At 43.6% G+C, this 17,201-nt stretch overlaps 24 non-coding genes across 24 annotated transcripts; all 24 read left to right on the top strand.

The window, feature by feature from the left end:
* Window positions 1–3,043: 3,043 nt before the first annotated feature.
* Window positions 3,044–3,117, top strand: trnat-agu (transfer RNA threonine (anticodon AGU)). The gene has a single exon. It is a non-coding gene; the product is annotated as a tRNA-Thr (tRNA).
* A 278-nt stretch (window positions 3,118–3,395) lies between these two features.
* On the top strand, window positions 3,396–3,469 carry trnat-ugu (transfer RNA threonine (anticodon UGU)). The gene has a single exon. It is a non-coding gene; the product is annotated as a tRNA-Thr (tRNA).
* A 101-nt stretch (window positions 3,470–3,570) lies between these two features.
* Window positions 3,571–3,644, top strand: trnat-ugu (transfer RNA threonine (anticodon UGU)). The gene has a single exon. It is a non-coding gene; the product is annotated as a tRNA-Thr (tRNA).
* A 191-nt stretch (window positions 3,645–3,835) lies between these two features.
* On the top strand, window positions 3,836–3,911 carry trnat-agu (transfer RNA threonine (anticodon AGU)). Its single transcript has one exon. It is a non-coding gene; the product is annotated as a tRNA-Thr (tRNA).
* Window positions 3,912–4,277: 366 nt separating this feature from the next.
* trnat-cgu (transfer RNA threonine (anticodon CGU)) lies at window positions 4,278–4,351 on the top strand. Its single transcript has one exon. It is a non-coding gene; the product is annotated as a tRNA-Thr (tRNA).
* A 170-nt stretch (window positions 4,352–4,521) lies between these two features.
* Window positions 4,522–4,595, top strand: trnat-cgu (transfer RNA threonine (anticodon CGU)). Its single transcript has one exon. It is a non-coding gene; the product is annotated as a tRNA-Thr (tRNA).
* A 508-nt stretch (window positions 4,596–5,103) lies between these two features.
* trnat-ugu (transfer RNA threonine (anticodon UGU)) lies at window positions 5,104–5,177 on the top strand. The gene has a single exon. It is a non-coding gene; the product is annotated as a tRNA-Thr (tRNA).
* A 158-nt stretch (window positions 5,178–5,335) lies between these two features.
* On the top strand, window positions 5,336–5,409 carry trnat-agu (transfer RNA threonine (anticodon AGU)). Its single transcript has one exon. It is a non-coding gene; the product is annotated as a tRNA-Thr (tRNA).
* Window positions 5,410–5,825: 416 nt separating this feature from the next.
* On the top strand, window positions 5,826–5,899 carry trnat-agu (transfer RNA threonine (anticodon AGU)). Its single transcript has one exon. It is a non-coding gene; the product is annotated as a tRNA-Thr (tRNA).
* Window positions 5,900–6,133: 234 nt separating this feature from the next.
* Window positions 6,134–6,207, top strand: trnat-ugu (transfer RNA threonine (anticodon UGU)). Its single transcript has one exon. It is a non-coding gene; the product is annotated as a tRNA-Thr (tRNA).
* Window positions 6,208–6,383: 176 nt separating this feature from the next.
* trnat-cgu (transfer RNA threonine (anticodon CGU)) lies at window positions 6,384–6,457 on the top strand. The gene has a single exon. It is a non-coding gene; the product is annotated as a tRNA-Thr (tRNA).
* Window positions 6,458–6,816: 359 nt separating this feature from the next.
* On the top strand, window positions 6,817–6,890 carry trnat-agu (transfer RNA threonine (anticodon AGU)). Its single transcript has one exon. It is a non-coding gene; the product is annotated as a tRNA-Thr (tRNA).
* Window positions 6,891–7,031: 141 nt separating this feature from the next.
* On the top strand, window positions 7,032–7,105 carry trnat-ugu (transfer RNA threonine (anticodon UGU)). Its single transcript has one exon. It is a non-coding gene; the product is annotated as a tRNA-Thr (tRNA).
* A 98-nt stretch (window positions 7,106–7,203) lies between these two features.
* On the top strand, window positions 7,204–7,277 carry trnat-ugu (transfer RNA threonine (anticodon UGU)). Its single transcript has one exon. It is a non-coding gene; the product is annotated as a tRNA-Thr (tRNA).
* A 313-nt stretch (window positions 7,278–7,590) lies between these two features.
* On the top strand, window positions 7,591–7,664 carry trnat-agu (transfer RNA threonine (anticodon AGU)). The gene has a single exon. It is a non-coding gene; the product is annotated as a tRNA-Thr (tRNA).
* A 98-nt stretch (window positions 7,665–7,762) lies between these two features.
* trnat-ugu (transfer RNA threonine (anticodon UGU)) lies at window positions 7,763–7,836 on the top strand. Its single transcript has one exon. It is a non-coding gene; the product is annotated as a tRNA-Thr (tRNA).
* A 370-nt stretch (window positions 7,837–8,206) lies between these two features.
* Window positions 8,207–8,280, top strand: trnat-agu (transfer RNA threonine (anticodon AGU)). The gene has a single exon. It is a non-coding gene; the product is annotated as a tRNA-Thr (tRNA).
* A 98-nt stretch (window positions 8,281–8,378) lies between these two features.
* On the top strand, window positions 8,379–8,452 carry trnat-cgu (transfer RNA threonine (anticodon CGU)). Its single transcript has one exon. It is a non-coding gene; the product is annotated as a tRNA-Thr (tRNA).
* Window positions 8,453–8,743: 291 nt separating this feature from the next.
* On the top strand, window positions 8,744–8,817 carry trnat-agu (transfer RNA threonine (anticodon AGU)). Its single transcript has one exon. It is a non-coding gene; the product is annotated as a tRNA-Thr (tRNA).
* A 141-nt stretch (window positions 8,818–8,958) lies between these two features.
* Window positions 8,959–9,032, top strand: trnat-agu (transfer RNA threonine (anticodon AGU)). Its single transcript has one exon. It is a non-coding gene; the product is annotated as a tRNA-Thr (tRNA).
* A 141-nt stretch (window positions 9,033–9,173) lies between these two features.
* Window positions 9,174–9,247, top strand: trnat-ugu (transfer RNA threonine (anticodon UGU)). Its single transcript has one exon. It is a non-coding gene; the product is annotated as a tRNA-Thr (tRNA).
* A 95-nt stretch (window positions 9,248–9,342) lies between these two features.
* Window positions 9,343–9,416, top strand: trnat-ugu (transfer RNA threonine (anticodon UGU)). Its single transcript has one exon. It is a non-coding gene; the product is annotated as a tRNA-Thr (tRNA).
* A 311-nt stretch (window positions 9,417–9,727) lies between these two features.
* trnat-agu (transfer RNA threonine (anticodon AGU)) lies at window positions 9,728–9,801 on the top strand. Its single transcript has one exon. It is a non-coding gene; the product is annotated as a tRNA-Thr (tRNA).
* A 147-nt stretch (window positions 9,802–9,948) lies between these two features.
* trnat-agu (transfer RNA threonine (anticodon AGU)) lies at window positions 9,949–10,022 on the top strand. Its single transcript has one exon. It is a non-coding gene; the product is annotated as a tRNA-Thr (tRNA).
* The last annotated feature ends 7,179 nt before the right edge of the window (window positions 10,023–17,201 follow it).

Here is a 17,201-nt window from a genome sequence, read left to right as displayed (position 1 = left end):
AGGAAGGGAGGAAGAAGGAAGGAAGGGAGGAAGAAGGAAGGAAGGAAGAAAGAAGGAAAGAAGGAAGGAAGGGAGGAAGAAGGAAGGAAGGAAGGAAGAAGGAAGGAAAGAAAGAAGGAAGGACGGAGGAAAGAAGGAAGGAAGGAAGGAAGGTAGGAGGGAAGGAGGAAGGAAGGAAAGAAAGGAGGAAGGAAGGGAGGAAGAAGTAAGGATGGAGGAAAGAAGGAAGGAAGTAAGGTAGGAGGGAAGGAGGAAGGAAGGAAAGAAGGAAGGAAGGAAGGGAGGAAGAAGGAAGGACGGAGGAAAGAAGGAAGGAAGGAAGGTAGGAGTGAAGGAGGAAGGAAGGAAGTTAAGAAGGAAGGAAGGAAGGTAGGAGGGAAGGAGGAAGGAAGGGAGGAAGAAGGAAGGACGGAGGAAGGAAAGGAGGAAGAAGGAAGGACGGAGGAAAGAAGGAAGGAAGGAAGGTAGGAGGGAAGGAGGAAGGAAGGAAGGAAAGAAGGAAGGAAGGTAGGACGGTCAAAGGAAGGTAGGAGGGAGGGAGGAAACAAGGAAGGAGGGAGGGAGAAAGGAAGGAAGGAAGGACAGAGGAAAGAAAGAAGAAAAGGAAGGAAGTAAGGAGGGAAGGAAAGAAGGAGGGAGGGAGGAAGGACAGACAGAAGGAAGGAAGGAAAGAAGGAAGGGAGGAACAGCCAAAACCCGGGAGGACGATACTGTAAGGTTAAACTTGTGGATGTGTTAGTAAAATCAGTCGTTCTTGGTCTGAAGCAACAGGGATCCCACTAATGCAACCTGATTTGTGTTTTTCAGTCTTTATACCAGCCTTCTATGAGCAACATGCAGGCTTCACCTCTCACGTCTTGGCCATAAAAACATTCCTCTCAAAGACTGCTGTGCTAAAGGCTGTGCTGATGTCATTTAAATATAATATTAGAGGCTTAAAGGCTCTGGTCTGTAGTGTTGCTCAGTTATGATGGCATGACTCTCACCAATGTAAAAGCTGAGATCTGTAAAAACATGTGAAAACACTTTAATGAAGTCCAGCTGGGTAAGAAACACCAACCAGATCTCCTTTACATCTCATTGCATACATGCTAGATACCCTCTGATGTCTGTATTGAGATGCAGCGGGTGTTTAATGGACTCACACAGAACATGATCTCATGTGGCGTTCATGACAGAAGCTTCACGGTTTACATGATGTCTATTGACGTTAATGGAAGATTTGATGGACACCAAAAAGGCTCAATCGGAGTTTCTTATGTCTGAAACACGAGTATTTAGATGATCAGACAAGTTGGAAATAAATCAAGAGTTTATCGAGTTTGTATACTTTATTCAGAGTTCAAACCAGGCAGGGAGCTCCGGTCCTCTGAAATGAGGCCAACCAGGAAGTAACTCAGAGCTGCATTCTATCAAAAGGCCACCAGGGGGCGACCGTCTCTATACAAGTCAATGGAGAATTCACCAACTTCTCACTTGATTTCTAACCTCAGTAAACGTTTTCAAAATGTGTTTATGGTCTCAATCGCTAGTTTAAAGCCTTCTTCAATGCAGTATGATGTTCATTTGGGACATTTTGGCCTCCCTGATTTTATATGTGACGATAAAGCAGGGTATGCATTAGGGCGTGGTTACGTCCTGATTGACAGGTTGATTGACCAATGTCCTCGAGATCCAGCCCTCGCAACCATAGCAACCTCCCCGCTCCGCCCCATGGCTCCGCCTCATGCCCATATAAGTAGAATCCATGTTTTTATTTTTCCCAGCATGCACCTGAAATTTTCAAGATGGCGCTGCCTAGATTCGAAACTATTGGCTTCTGAGCAGCAGTCCACAAACCAATGGGTGACGATACAGATGTTACGTCCATTTCTTTTATATAGTCTATGTCTCAAACTGAAAGTTAATGTACCTGAAATGTTGCAAATAAACCCACTGCAGCAGGAAATTGAGGCAGTAGATGGATGGTTTGGGTAATAATTTGACCGTTTCCCTTTGTTTTCTCTTCCAAATATATTTTTTACAGCGTGCCGACATGTTCCCAAATCTAAATTATTAACTTGATGAGAACAATATTATTCTTACTAAGACAAATGACTGAATATATGTATTATTATCCATTGAACTGGCTTAAAAGATATTTTTCTTTTCAGCTCATTGAAACAAATTTAAAGCCTTTTATCAGTCTGAACACAGAGAGATTAAGAGGCGCTCCTGTTTGTTTAGAGATATCTTAATGTAAGAAACAGTCTTTCCTGAAGCTGAAAGGTCACCAGTTGGAGCCAGCGTGAGTCCGTCAGCTCCTTCGACTTCTGTCAAAGAGTCCTTGAGCGATACAGCGACCCCCCACCTGCTCTGCCAACGAGTCACCCTGAACCGGCGACTGGAGTGTAAATGCAAAGCGTGCAGGCTGTACAGTAAAACCCCTCGCAGGCCTCCTGAAAACGGGAGCGAGCGTTTCATCAGACGGGGGCCTGCTTCATGACTTCCTCCCTTTGATCCCGAAAAACCCTGCAGTCATATGCAAAGCAGGGCTGGGAAGACGCTGCCATGCTGGGAGCGTTCGCATGTACAGAGAGCAAAGAGTGATGTTGATGTGAGTTTCATTTTCAGGGGTTAATGTCAGAGCCAGAGCTGTAAATTACACAGTCTGATAACAGCAACAGTACCACTCCCCTCATATATATACGACGCAGTTGTCTGATGTCAAAGTCCAGCTGCAGCACCCACTTCTTTATATCCACAGTAGCGTTTAAATTATAGCATGAAGATAATAATGATGCTATTACTTTCATGTAAGAGATACAGAGAGCTGATGCTGTATTAGACACAATTTCATGGATATATTTAATGTTTCATGCACCACAGCTTGAGATTAGATAGTTTTATTCATTTTGTGACGTTAATATGTTTAAATATACTGTTTAATGCTACATTTCTGCTGTATGTTCTCAAAGGTTTCATCCAAATTGAATTAATGATTTAGTTAAATAAGCAAATTGGTCTTATAGCTATCTCACTTCCTGTTTCCAGTTGCATCAGAGGCGCTGTGGCTTAGTTGGTTAAAGCGCCTGTCTAGTAAACAGGAGATCCTGGGTTCGAATCCCAGCAGTGCCTATTTGTTATAATTCATGTTTAATATATAAAATGACATCTTCGATAATTTAGAGTCAGAGGCCGGTCCACACCCTCTCATAGAGTGGCACCAGCTATATCCATGAATACTTCATAGGAGCTCCTTGGTTTGAATCCCACCAGTGCCTGCTTGATGTACTTAATGATTAATATGTAGAACAAGGTTTTCAACTATTTCCTTAATCAGAAGTCTATTAACCTCCTCTCATAAAGTGGCTGAAAACTAGTAAGCAGTGGCAAACTTCTGCTGTTCACTCAGAGGTGCTGTGGCTTAGTTGGTTAAAGCGCCTGTCTTGTAAACAGGAGATCCTGGGTTCAAATCCCAGCAGTGCCTATGGGACAATGTTGAAAGACACATAGTGATGAACAATACTTCATAATTGTTTGGTTTGCATCAACAGTAAGTCAACATGACTCTCATGAACATTCATCAGTGGCGCTGTAGCTTAGTTGGTTAAAGCGCCTGTCTTGTAAACAGGAGATCCTGGGTTCAAATCCCAGCAGTGCCTCTAAGATGCTGTTCAAAGACACATAACAGTGAGGGACACAGTTAGCCTTCTGTGGGATTAATAAATACATATCTTTAATGAAAGTTTCCGGTTATTTAGTTATAAAACAGGTTTAAATTTGAAGCACTAAAGAAGGAAATGTTGGGTTTGCATCAGCAGTAACTCAACACGACTCTAATAGAAGATCATCAGAGGCGCTGGCTTAGTTGGTTAAAGCGCCTGTCTAGTAAACAGGAGATCCTGGGTTCAAATCCCAGCAGTGCCTCTGGGGCAATGTTGAAAGACACATAGTGATGAATGATACTTCATAATGAGGGTTTACTGTCATATAACTATATATATTTAATTTGAAGCTTTAGTTAATTGTTTGGTTTGCATCAGCAGTAACTCAACATGACTCTAATAGAAGATCATCAGAGGTGCTGTGGCTTAGTTGGTTAAAGCGCCTGTCTCGAGATCCTGAGTTCAAATCCCAGCAGTGCCTCTGGGGCAATGTTGAAAGACACATAATGATGACAGACACTTCATAATGAATGTTTCCTGTCACATAACAGGTTTTAATTTGAAGCTTTAGTTAATTGTTTGGTTTGCATCAGCAGTAACTCAACATGACTCTCATAGATATTTATCAGAGGCGCTGTGGCTTAGTTGGTTAAAGTGCCTGTCTCGTAAACAGGAGATCCTGGGTTCAAATCCCAGCAGCGCCTCTAAGAAGCTCTTTAAAGAGACATGATAAATACATTTAAACTTCAACAAATTCTTCACAATAAAAGTTTCCTGTTATTTAGTCATATAACTGTTTTTAATTTGAACCTACTTTGAAATGTTGGGTTTGCATTGGCAGCAACTCAACATGACTCTAACAAAGACCATCAGTGGCGCTGTGGCTTAGTTGGTTAAAGTGCCTGTCTCGTAAACAGGAGATCCTGGGTTCAAATCCCAGCAGTGCCTGTGAAACAATAATGATTCTTCATAATAGGTGTTTCCTGTCATGCAATTTCAGTTTGAAAAAGGAAATTGTTTGCATTGACTGACAGTAACTCAACACCACTCTGATGTGAGCTCTTCTAAGTTGTGGCGTAGTCGGTTAAAGGACCTGTCGAGTAAACAGGACATCCTTCTTTCAAATCCCAGCATTGCACGCTTGTTATACTTCATGTTTAATATTTATTTACTGAAGCAGAGGTTGATTAACCTCTCATAAAGTGGCACCAGTGATGTCCATCACAGGTGCTGTGGCTTAGCTGGTTAAAGCGCCTGTCTAGTAAACATCTAGACATCAGCTTATGTTTTCAGACAGCAAACATAAGATCATGGGTTCAAATCCCAGCAGTGCCTACTTGCTACACTTCATGTTTAATAATAATCCAGAAAGAGGTTGATCCACTTCTTGTCATAATGTGGATGGAAACTGGAAAGCAGCCTCTAACCTCTCAAGGCACCAAAGACATCTGTTGAAGGCGCTGTGGCTTAGCTGGTTAAAGCACCTGTCTTGTAAACAGGATATCCTGGGTTCAAATCCCAGCAGTGCCTCTAAGATGCTCTTCAAAGAGACATGACAAATACATTTATTCTTCACAATAAAAGTTTCCTGTTATTTCGTCATATAACTGTTTTTAATTTGAACCTGCTTTGAAATGTTGGGTTTGCATCGGCAGTAACTCAACATGACTCTAACAAAGACCATCAGAGGTGCTGTGGCTTAGTTGGTTAAAGCGCCTGTCTAGTAAACAGGAGATCCTGGGTTCAAATCCCAGCAGTGCCTCTGGGGCAATATTGAAAGACACCTAATGATGAACGATACTTCATAATGAAGGTTTACTGTCATATAACTATATATATTTAATTTGAAGCTTTAGTTAATTGTTTGGTTTGCATCGGCAGTAACTCAAAATGACTCTAACAGAAGTCCGTCAGAGGCGCTGTGACTTCATAATGGGTGTTTCCTGTCATATAATCTCAGTTTGAAACAGTAAATTGTTTGCATTGACAGTAACTCAACATGAAATGTGAGCTCTTCTAAGTTGTGGCGTAGTTGGTTAAAGGACCTGTCGAGTGAACAGGACATCCTTCTTTCAAATCCCAGCATTGCACGCTTGTTATACTTCATGTTTAATATTTATTTACTGAAGCAGAGGTTGATTAACCTCTCATAAAGTGGCACCAGTGATGTCCATCACAGGTGCTGTGGCTTAGCTGGTTAAAGCGCCTGTCTAGTAAACAGGAGATCCTGGGTTCAAATCCCAGCAGTGCCTGCAAAACAATATTCAGAGACACCTAACAATGCTTTAGAAAAGGCTCCAAAGACGAATGACAGATATTACATTTTAAGCCTCTGAGAGTAGTTCTGTGCAAGGCAGGAGGTCCTGGGTTCAAATCCCAGCAGTGCATGTTTGTTACACTTTATGTTTAATATAGGGAACAAGATTTTCTGAATCAGAGGTCGATGCACATCCTGTCAAAAAGTGGCACCAGAGCTGTTAATCACAGGCGCTGTGGCTTAGTTGGTTAAAGCGCCTGTCTTGTAAACAGGAGATCCTGGGTTCAAATCCCAGCAGTGCCTCTAAGATGCTCTTCAAAGACACATAAATAATCAATAAATATATATTAATCTTAATCTTCAATGAAAGTTTCCGGTTATTTAGTTATATAACAGGTTTAAATTTGAAGCATTAAAGAAGGAAATGTTGGATTTGCATCAGCAGTAACTCAACACAACTCTTATAAGAGTTCATCAGAGGTGCTGTGGCTTAGTTGGTTAAAGCGCCTGTCTCGTAAACAGGAGATCCTGGGTTCAAATCCCAGCAGCACCTGCAAAACAATGTTATAAGACACATAACAGAGAGTAACTTAACAGGAGTCCTTTAGAGGGGCTGTGGGTTAGTTAGTTTTAAAGAGTTTGGTCACGCTTGTTAATTTAGAAACGGCTCCAAAGACAAATGATAGATATCATTTTCAGTCTCTGAGAGTAGTTCTGTGCAAGGTAGGAGGTCCTGGGTTCGAATCCCAGCAGTGCCTGTAAGATGCTATTAAAATACATTTAAAATTCAATGGATTCTTCACAATGAAAGATTCCTCTTATTTAGTCATATAACAGGTCTTAATTTTAAGCAGCAAATGTTGGGTTTGCATCAGCAGTAACTCAACACCACTCTGATAATACAGCATCAGAGGCGCTGTGGCTTAGTTGGTCAAAGCGCCTGTCTAGTAAACAGGAGATCCTGGGTTCGAATCCCAGCAGTGCCTCTTTGTTACACTTCGTGCTTAATATTTGGAACAATATTAGCAATAATCCAGAAACAGAGGTCGATCCACATCCTCTCATAATCTGAATGCAAACTGGAAAGCAGCCTCTAACCTCTGAAGGCACCAGAGACATTTATCGAAGGCGCTGTGGCTTAGCTGGTGAAAGCGCCTGTCTTGTAAACAGGAGATCCTGGGTTCAAATCCCAGCAGTGCCTACTTGCTACACTTCATGTTTAAAAAATAAAACAATATTTACTGAATCAGAGGTGGATCCACGTTCTCTCATAAAGTGGCACCAGAAACCCCCATCAGAGGTGCTGTGGCTTAGTTGGTTAAAGCACCTGTCTTGTAAACAGGAGATCCTGGGTTCAAATCCCAGCAGCACCTGCAAGACAATGTTAAAAGACACATAACAGTGAGTAACTCAGCATGACTCTGACAGGAGTCCTTTAGAGGGACTGTTAGTTAGTTTTAAAGAGTTTGGTCACGCTAGTTATTTTAGAAACGGCTCCAAAGACTAATGATAGATATCATTTTCAGTCTCTGAGAGTAGTCCTGTGCAAGGTCGGAGGTCCTGGGTTTGAATCCCAGCAGTGCCTGTTTGTTACATTTAATGTATGGAAAGATATATCGAATTATTTCTATAATCAGGGGTTGAGAAACCTCCTCTCAAAAAGTGGCACCAAAGCTGTCAATCAGAGGCGCTGTGGCTTAGTTGGTTAAAGCGCCTGTCTAGTAAACAGGAGATCCTGGGTTCAAATCCCAACAGTGCCTACTTACTACACTTAATGTTTAAAAAATAAAACAATATTTACTGAATCAGAGGTCGATCCACGTTATCTCATAAAGTGGCACCAGAAACACCCATCAGAGGCGCTGTGGCTTAGTTGGTTAAAGCGCCTGTCTTGTAAACAGGAGATCTTGGGTTCAAATCCCAGCAGCACCTGCAAGACAATGTTAAAAGACACATAACAGTGAGTAACTCAGCATGACTCTGACAGGAGTCCTTTAGAGGGGCTGTGGGTTAGTTAGTTTTAAAGAGTTTGGTCACGCTAGTTATTTTAGAAACGGCTCCAAAGACTAATGATAGATATCATTTTCAGTCTCTGAGAGTAGTTCTGTGCAAGGTAGGAGGTCCTGGGTTCGAATCCCAGCAGTGCCTGTAAGATGCTGTTAAAATACATTTAAAATTCAATGAATTCTTCACAATGAAAGATTTCTCTTATTTAGTCATATAACAGGTCTTAATTTTAAGCAGCAACTGTTGGGTTTGCATCAGCAGTAACTCAACACCACTCTGATAATAGTGCATCAGAGGCGCTGTGGCTTAGTTGGTCAAAGCGCCTGTCTAGTAAACAGGAGATCCTGGGTTCAAATCCCAGCAGTGCCTTCTTGTTACACTTCATGTTTAATATATAGAACAATATTTACTGAATCAGAGGTTCATTAACCTCCTCTCATAAAGTGGCACTAGAAATGTCAATCAGAGGCGCTGTGGCTTAGTTGGTTAAAGTGCCTGTCTCGTAAACAGGAGATCCTGGGTTCAAATCCCAGCAGCACCTGCAAAACAACATTAAAAGACACTTAACAGGAGTCCTTTAGAGGGGCTGTGGGTTAGTCAGTTTTAAAGAGTTTGGTCATGCAAGTTCGTTTGGAAACGGCTCCAAAGACTAATGACAAATATCATTTTCAGTCTCTGAGAGTAGTTCTGTGCAAGGTAGGAGGTCCTGGTTTCGAATCCCAGCAGTGCCTATTTGTTACATTTAATGTATTGAAAGATATATTGAATTATTTCCATAATCAGGGGTTGAGACACCTCCTCTCAAAAAGTGGCACCAGAGCTGTCAATCAGAGGCGCTGTGGCTTAGTTGGTCAAAGCGCCTGTCTAGTAAACAGGAGATCCTGGGTTCAAATCCCAGCAGTGCCTCTTTGTTACACTTCGTGCTTAATATTTGGAACAATATTAGCAATAATCCAGAAACAGAGGTCGATCCACATCCTCTCATAATCTGAATGGAAACTGGAAAGCAGCCTCTAACCTCTGAAGGCACCAGAGACATCTGTCGAAGGCGCTGTGGCTTAGCTGGTGAAAGCGCCTGTCTAGTAAACAGGAGATCCTGGGTTCAAATCCCAGCAGTGCCTCTTTGTTACACTTCGTGCTTAATATTTGGAACAATATTAGCAATAATCCAGAAACAGAGGTCGATCCACATCCTCTCATAATCTGAATGGAAACTGGAAAGCAGCCTCTAACCTCTGAAGGCACCAGAGACATCTGTCGAAGGCGCTGTGGCTTAGCTGGTGAAAGTGCCTGTCTTGTAAACAGGAGATCCTGGGTTCAAATCCCAGCAGTGCCTAGTTGTCACACTTTATATGTAATATATAGAACAAAATCTGCAATTGTTTCCTGAATCAGAGGTTGATCCACCTCATCCCAGAAACATCCTCCACAGGTGCTGTGGCTTAGTTGTTTAAAGTGCCTGTCTTGTAAACAGGAGATCCTGGGTTCAAATCCCAGCAGCACCTGCAAAACAACGTTAAAATACACATGACAGTGAGTAACTTAACAGGAGTCCTTTAGAGGGGCAGTGGGTTAGTCAGTTTTAAAGAGTTTGGTCACGCTTGTTAGTTTAGAAACCGCTCCAAACACTAATGACAGATATCATTTTGAGTCTCTGAGAGTAGTTCTGTGCAACGCAGGACGTCGGTGCTTAATATATAGAATATATAGATTAGCAATAATCCAGAAACAGAGGTTGATCCACATCCTCTCATAATGTGGATGGAAACTGGAAAGCAGCGGTGAAGTTCTGAAATCCTCAGGGACCTCCGTTGAAGGCGCTGTGGCTTAGTTGGTTAAAGCGCCTGTCTAGTAAACAGGAGATCCTGGGTTCGAATCCCAGCAGTGCCTCTAGGATAATGTTGAATGACACATAATGATCTTCATACGGAGTGTTTCCTGTCATAGGTTTAAACCAGGTTTTAATTTGAAGCTTTAGTTAATTGTTGGGTTTCCATCAGCAGTAAATCAACATGACTCTTGTAAGAGTTCATCAGAGGCGCTGTGGCTTAGTTGGTTAAAGCGCCTGTCTAGTAAACAGGAGATCCTGGGTTCAAATCCCAGCAGTGCCTAGGAGTTGGTGTTTAAAGACTCACAAAAAGGAAGGACTGTCCAGTTACTTAGTCATATAACAGGTTTTAACGGCTCCAAAGACAAATAACACTGATCATGTTTTCAGTCTCTGAGAGTAGTTCTGTGTAGATGCAACTGAGCATGTGTGAGAATTGAACATGTCACCAATTGCATCAATAAGACTCACTGATGTTTTTAATAGTTTTTGGAACAACAACAACAGAGGAACAAGATATATCAGACTATGACGCTGTGATGAACTGACTCAAGATTCAGACAAAGAAGGAGGAGGAAATCATTTATTCAGGTAACTTCTTCATATCACTAAATCAAAACTACATGTTGAATCTGTAGAATCAGTAGTGTATGTAAGTGAGTGGATGAGGTGAAAATGCAGTGTTCGTTACTTTCTGGAAGGAGGAGAAGAGTAAAGCCAGGGAGAGTAAAAAAAAAACAGGAGTGGTCATCACAACACACACACAGAATACCTGTTAGTAGATCAGTTCATTGTTGGTTTGGATCATAGATATCTCTAAACAAACAGGAGCGCCTCTTAATCTCTCTGTGTTCAGACTGATAAAAGGCTTTAAATTTGTTTCAATGAGCTGAAAAGAAAAATATCTTTTAAGCTAGTTCAATGGATAATAATACATATATTCAGTTATTTGTCTTAGTAAGAATAATATTGTTCTCATCAAGTTAATAATTTAGATTTGGGAACATGTCGGCACGCTGTAAAAAATATATTTGGAAGACAAAACTAAGGGGAACGGTCAAATTATTACCCAAACCATCCATCTACTGCCTCAATTTCCTGCTGCAGTGGGTTTATTGGCAACATTTCAGGTACATTAACTTTCAGTTTGAACCATAGACTGTATAAAAGAAATGGACGTAACATCCGTGACATCACCCATTGGTTTGTGGACTGCTGCTCGGAAGCCAATAGTATCGAATCTAGGCAGCGCCATCTTGAAAATTTCAGGTGCATGCTGGGAAAAATAAAATCACGGATTCTACTTATATGGGCATGAGGCGAAGTCATGAACAGACGTATGGGCGGGACCAACGGCGGAGTGTTGAGGCTGCGATTGGTTGCGAGGGCTGGATCTCGAGGACATTGGTCAATCAACCTGTCAATCAGGACGTAGCCACGCCCTAATGCATACCCTGCTTTATCGTCACATATAAAATCAGGGAGGCCAAAATGTCCCAAATGAACATCATACTGCATTGAAGAAGGCTTTAAACTAGCGATTGAGACCATAAACACATTTTGAAAACGTTTACTGAGGTTAGAAATCAAGTGAGAAGTTGGTGAATTCTCCATTGACTTGTATAGAGACGGTCGCCCCCTGGTGGCCTTTTGATAGAATGCAGTTCTAAGTTACTTCCTGGTTGGCCTCTTTTCAGAGGACCAGAACTCCCCACCTGGTTTGGATACATGAGATTTGTTGACAGGAATAAAGAAGAAAATCGCAGCTTTTTCCTTTAATATTGATCTATGCTGGTTAGATTTCTGGCTTTGTGTGTGAAGGGGACGAACAAGCCTCCATTTTTTGTCATTGACTCCGTTCCTGGTCAACACAATGGTGTCTGAAGTGTCGCCTCTGCACCTTTAACTTATCAGTATTAGCTGGAATATATTAATTTTAAAGCAGATTCAGGCGAGACAGCATCGCAGTGAGAGATCTCCCGCAGCGCTCTGAGCTGATTCAAAGACTCAAAGATTGAACTCTGGTCGTCACATTCTCATCCGAACGACCCGCAGACGACAGAGTCTGATGATAATCATGTTAATGCTGAGAGGGAACAGCAGCGGCAGCTCCGCTCTGCATGTTCCTGCTTTCTGAAACTTCAAAGTTAGACTCCTGATGGATCCTTCCAGCCTCAGCCTGCCATGGATTTTTAATACGCTCGCTGCTATAAGCTAACAACAATAAAAAGAAACACTCATCTTTAATACAGCGTCTGCCTCGGCTTTCTTTCATTAGGATTCATTCTTTTTTTTTTTTCCTGCGGTAATGACACACACACACACACACACACACACACACACACACACACACTCAGATAGCATTATGAACACATTAAGGAGAAGAAAAAAAAACATGTTTGGTGACCTATTTGATTATTTTCAACAGGATATGATGACTTTATCTGCTTAGTATGAGGGTGGAGACAACACACACACACACACCAGCCACACACACACACACACACACACACACACACCCCAGCCACACACACACACACACACTGACACCAGCCACACACAGACGCACACACACTAAGGTTTAACACGCCTCCACAGGGGGTCTTTGCTGCAGCAGGGCACAGCTGGCAGGCCCTGATACTATTAACAGAAGTGTGTGTGTGTGTGTGTGTGTGTGCGTGTGCATGTGCATAAGTGTCTGTGTGCGTGTGCATATGTGTCTGTGTGTGTGTGCGTGCCTCAATAAAAAACATTTTTGGCAAATTTGAATATGCTATTACGGGTGTGTGCTGCAAGTTCTACTTTAATAATGAGAGGTTCACAAAGAGAATAATGTAAATGTGAAAGAAAGACAGACTACTTAACGACTACATGGCTGAAGAGTGTGTGTGTGGACACATGAACACTACACCCATATTTATTTTTCTTTAATCTTTATTTAGTCAGGCTGTCTCTTGAGATTAAGATCTGTTTTGCAAGAAAGACTTCAGACCGAGAAACATTCATAATAATAAGACCACACAATAAACAAGACATGAACACAATAAGCTGCAAGAATCATAAAAAACATCCAATAATAACATTAACCCTTTATTGGGCAAATAATTATATTTGGTAACTTCTGTAAATATCCCAAAATATCCTTCCTTCCTTCTTTCCTTCCTGCCTTCTTTCTTCCCTTCCTCTTTTCCTTTCTCCCTCCCTCGTTCCTTATTTCCTCTGTTCTTCCTTCCATCTGTCCTTCCTCCCTCCCTCCCTCCCTCCTTCCTTCGTCCTTCCTTCCTTCCATCTGTTCTTCCTCCCTCCCTCCCTCCCTCCTTCTCTCCTCCCTTCCTTCTTTCTTTCTTTCCTTCCTTCCTCCGTCCTTCCTTCCATCTGTTCTTCCTCCCTCCCTCCTTCCTTCTCTCCTCCCTTCCTTCTTTCCTTCCTCTATCCTTCCTTCCTTCCTTCCATCTGTTCTTCCTCCCTCCCTCCCTCCTTCTTCCTCCTTTCCTTCTTTCCTTCCTCCGTCCTTCCTTTCCTTCCTTCCATCTGTTCTTCCTCCCTCCCTCCCTCCTTCTCTCCTCCCTTCCTTATTTCCTTCCTCCATACCCCTTTCTTCTTCCTTTCCTTTCCTTCCTTCCTTCCATCTGTTCTTCCTCCCTCCCTCCTTCTCTCCTCCCTTCCTTCTTTCCTTCCTCCATACCCCTTTCTTCTTCCTTTCCTTCCTTCCATCTGTTCTTCCTCCCTCCATCCTTCTTTCCTCCCGTCCTTCCTTTCCTTCCCTCCCTCCTTCTTCCTCCCTTCCTTATTTCCTTCCTCCATACCCCACACCCCTTTCTTCTTCCTTTCCTTCCTTCCATCTGTTCTTCCTCCCTCCCTCCTTCTCTCCTCCCGTCCTTCCTTTCCTTCCTTCCATCTGTTCTTCCTCCCTCCCTCCCTCCTTCTCCTCCCTTGCTTCTTTCCTTCCTCCATCCCCCTTTCTTCTTCCTTTCCTTTCCTTCCTTCCTTCCTTCCATCTGTTCTTCCTCCCTCCCTCCTTCTCTCCTCCCTTCCTTCCTTCTGTTCTTCCTCCCTCCGTCCCTGCTTCTTCCTCCCTTCCTTCTTTCCTTCCTCCGTCCTTCCTTCCATCTGTTCTTCCTCCCTCCCTCCTTCTTCCTCCTTTCCTTATTTCCTTCCTCCATACCCCTTTCTTCTTCCTTTCCTTCCTTCCATCTGTTCTTCCTCCCTTCCTTCCTCCGTCCTTCCTTATTTCCTTCCTCCATCCCCCTTTCTTCTTCCTCCCTTCCTTCTTTCTTCCCTTCCTCCTTCTCTCTTTCTTTCCTCCCCCCTACCTTCCTTCCTTCCTTCCTCCCTCCTTCTCTCTTTCTTTCCTCCCCCCTACCTTCCTTCCTTCCTCCATCCTTCCTTCCTTCCTTCCATCTGTTCTCCCTCCCTCCTTCTCTCCTCCCTTCCTTATTTCCTTCCTCCATACCCCTTTCTTCTTCCTTTCCTTCCTTCCATCTGTTCTTCCTCCCTCCCTCCTTCTCTCCTCCCTTCCTTATTTCCTTCCTCCATACCCCTTTCTTCTTCCTCTATCCTTCCTTCCTTCCATCTGTTCTTCCTCCCTCCCTCCCTCCTTCTCTCCTCCCTTCCTTATTTCCTTCCTCCATACCCCTTTCTTCTTCCTTTCCTTCCTTCCATCTGTTCTTCCTCCCTTCTTCTCTCCTCCCTTCCTTATTTCCTTCCTCCATACCCCTTTCTTCTTCCTTTCCTTTCCTTTCTTCCTTCCATCTGTTCTTCCTCCCTCCCTCCTTCTCTCCTCCCTTCCTTATTTCCTTCCTCCATACCCCTTTCTTCTTCCTTTCCTTCCTTCCATCTGTTCTTCCTCCCTTCCTTATTTCCTTCCTCCATACCCCTTTCTTCTTCCTTTCCTTCCTTCCATCTGTTCTTCCTCCCTCCCTCCCTCCTTCTCTCCTCCCTTCCTTATTTCCTTCCTCCATACCCCTTTCTTCTTCCTTCCTTCCTTCTTTCTTCCCTTCCTCCTTCTCTCTTTCTTTCCTCCCCCTTCCCTTCCTTCCGTCCTTCCTTTCCTTCCTCCCCCCTACCTTCTTTCCTCCCTTCTTTCCAATGAGTGTCCTATAAAGGGTTAAAGGCAGTTTGCAGCTGAAAACCAGTTCTACTAACATAAGTGCAAATATGAGAGCTCTGTAAGGTTAAGTACTGTAGATATTAGATTTAAATGAGAGACGACACACCCATATGTGATATTAAACATGTGACTGCAACACCACGGGCATTAATCTGCTGCTCCAAACGGCCCCCGCCCTTCAAGGTTTCAGGTTTTTTTTTTCCATGAGATGCAGGAACCTGGCTGCAGGGATCAGGGATCAGCCACCGGAGCATTAATGAGGTCTGAGCTCAGAGCCGCCGCCCTCGTATATAAAGGAGCAGATGATGCAGGAAAAACTTTAACCTTCCTGTCGTCCTCCCGGGTCAAATTGACCCTGTCTGTTTTGACTCTTCCTTCCTTCCTTCCTTCCTTCCATCTGTCCTTCCTCTCTCCTTCTCTCTTTCCTCCATTCCTTCTTTCCTTCCTCCATCCCCCTTTCTTCCTTCCTTCCTCCCCACCTTCCTCTCTTTCTTCTTCTCTCTTTCCTCCCTCCCTCCTACCTTCTTTCCTTCCTTCCTCCCTTCCTGTCCTTCCTCTCTTTCTTCTTCTCTTTTTCCTCCCTTTCTTCTTTCCTCCCTCCCTCCTTTCTTCTTTTCCTCCCTCCCTCCTACCTTCTTTCCTTCCTTACTTCTTTCCTCCGTCCTTCCTTCCTTCTTTCCTGTCCTTCTTTCCTCCCTCCCTCCTACCTTCTTTCCTTTCTTACTTCTTTCCTCCGTCCTTCCTTCCTCCCTTCCTTCTTTCCTTTTCCTCCCTTTCTTCCTTCTGTCGTTCCTTCCTCTCTCTCTCCTTCCTTCCTTCCTCCCTGCCTTCTTTCCTTCCTGCTTTCCTTCCCTCCTTCCTTCCTTTCCTTCCTTCTTCCTCCCTTCCTTCCTTGAGTCCAACTAAAATAACATTTAATCATCCATTTCCTGCAGTCAAATATAATCTCAACATGTATGCAGAAGAAGAAGAGAAATAAATGCTGGGTGAGAGTGGGGGGAGGGGGTGGGGGGGTGGGTGCTGTGTTTGATTGACAGCAGCTGGAGGGGTTTGTCAGTGTTTGTGTTTGATTTGCAGCAAGTGGCAGGTGTGTATTTATAATATTTATATATTTATATTATATTTATGTGATTTCAGGTGTTAAACACGGTCAAAGTGACAAAAACTCGAGGTGAACCTGTGTAGAAATGCTTCCTCCAGGGTTTAAAGGAAGGAAGGAAGGTAATGGGGAGGAAAGAAAGGAGGGAGGAAGGGAGGAAGAAGGAAGCAAAGGAAGGAGGGAGGAAGGAGGAGGGAGGTAGGGGAGGGAGGGAGGAAGGAGGGAAGGTAATGGGCAGGAAAGAAAGGAGGGAGGAAGAAGGAAGCAAAGGAAGGGAGGGAGGAAGAAGAAGGGGGGAGGCAGGGAGGGAGGGAGGAAGGATGGATGGGAGGAAGAAGGAAGGAAAGGAGGGAGGAAGGAAGGAAGGAAGGAAGGAAGCAGGGGAGGGAGGGAGGGAGGAAGGATGGATGGGAGGAAGAAGGACGGAGGGAGGAAGAAGAAGGGGGGGAGGCAGGGAGGGAGGGAGGAAGGATGGATGGGAGGAAGAAGGAAGGAAAGGAGGGAGGAAGGAAGGAAGAAAGGAGGGAGGGAGGGAGGAAGGATGGATGGGACAAAGAAGGAAGGAAAGGAGGGAGGAAGGAAGGAAGGAAGGAAGGAGGGAGGGAGGAAGGATGGATGGGAGGAAGAAGGGTTAAAACGGTCCTGTTAATAGACAGAGGCTGAACTGAGCAGCTGCATAAAGGACCAGTAGAAGATAAATAAGGAGTTACCAAAATTGTGTAATTTAGTGATTATCATGTGGAAAACAGGAGAGAGAGAGAAAAACACAAAGTTGGAAACACACTATAGTCTAAAGCTTTTTACTTTGACGGGCCAAAGCAGAAACAGACTCAGACCATTGTATCTTTTTTTTTTTAAAGTATATTTTTTCGGGCTTTTATTGCCTTTAATGTTCAGGACAGTGAAGACAGACAGGAAACAGGAGGTAGAGAGGGGGAATGACACGCAGGACAAGATCGCTCGGCACGGGATTCGAACCGGGATCGCCTGCAACGAGGACTATAGCCTCAACACATGGGGCGGGTGCGCTACCCGCTGAGCTATGCTCAACCCCCAGACCATTGTATCTTTGACAGAAAGAAAAAATAAAATGCAGAATAATGAGAGTGAAAGAGAAAGAGAGTGAAAGAGAAAGGTGACAGTCAGACAGGCATGAGACAGGAGGAGGAGGAAGAGAGGAAGGGAGGGAGGGAGAGAGGAGGCATGAGTTTGCATAAACAGGAGAGGGAAGGGCAAAAAGAGAGAGAGAAACA

The sequence above is a fragment of the Scomber japonicus genome, chromosome 16 (assembly GCF_027409825.1).
Source record: "Scomber japonicus isolate fScoJap1 chromosome 16, fScoJap1.pri, whole genome shotgun sequence".
Taxonomy (NCBI): Eukaryota; Metazoa; Chordata; class Actinopteri; order Scombriformes; family Scombridae; genus Scomber; species Scomber japonicus.
The sequence above is the reverse complement of the archived record's forward strand: the minus strand, read 5'-3'. Positions and strand labels throughout refer to the sequence as shown.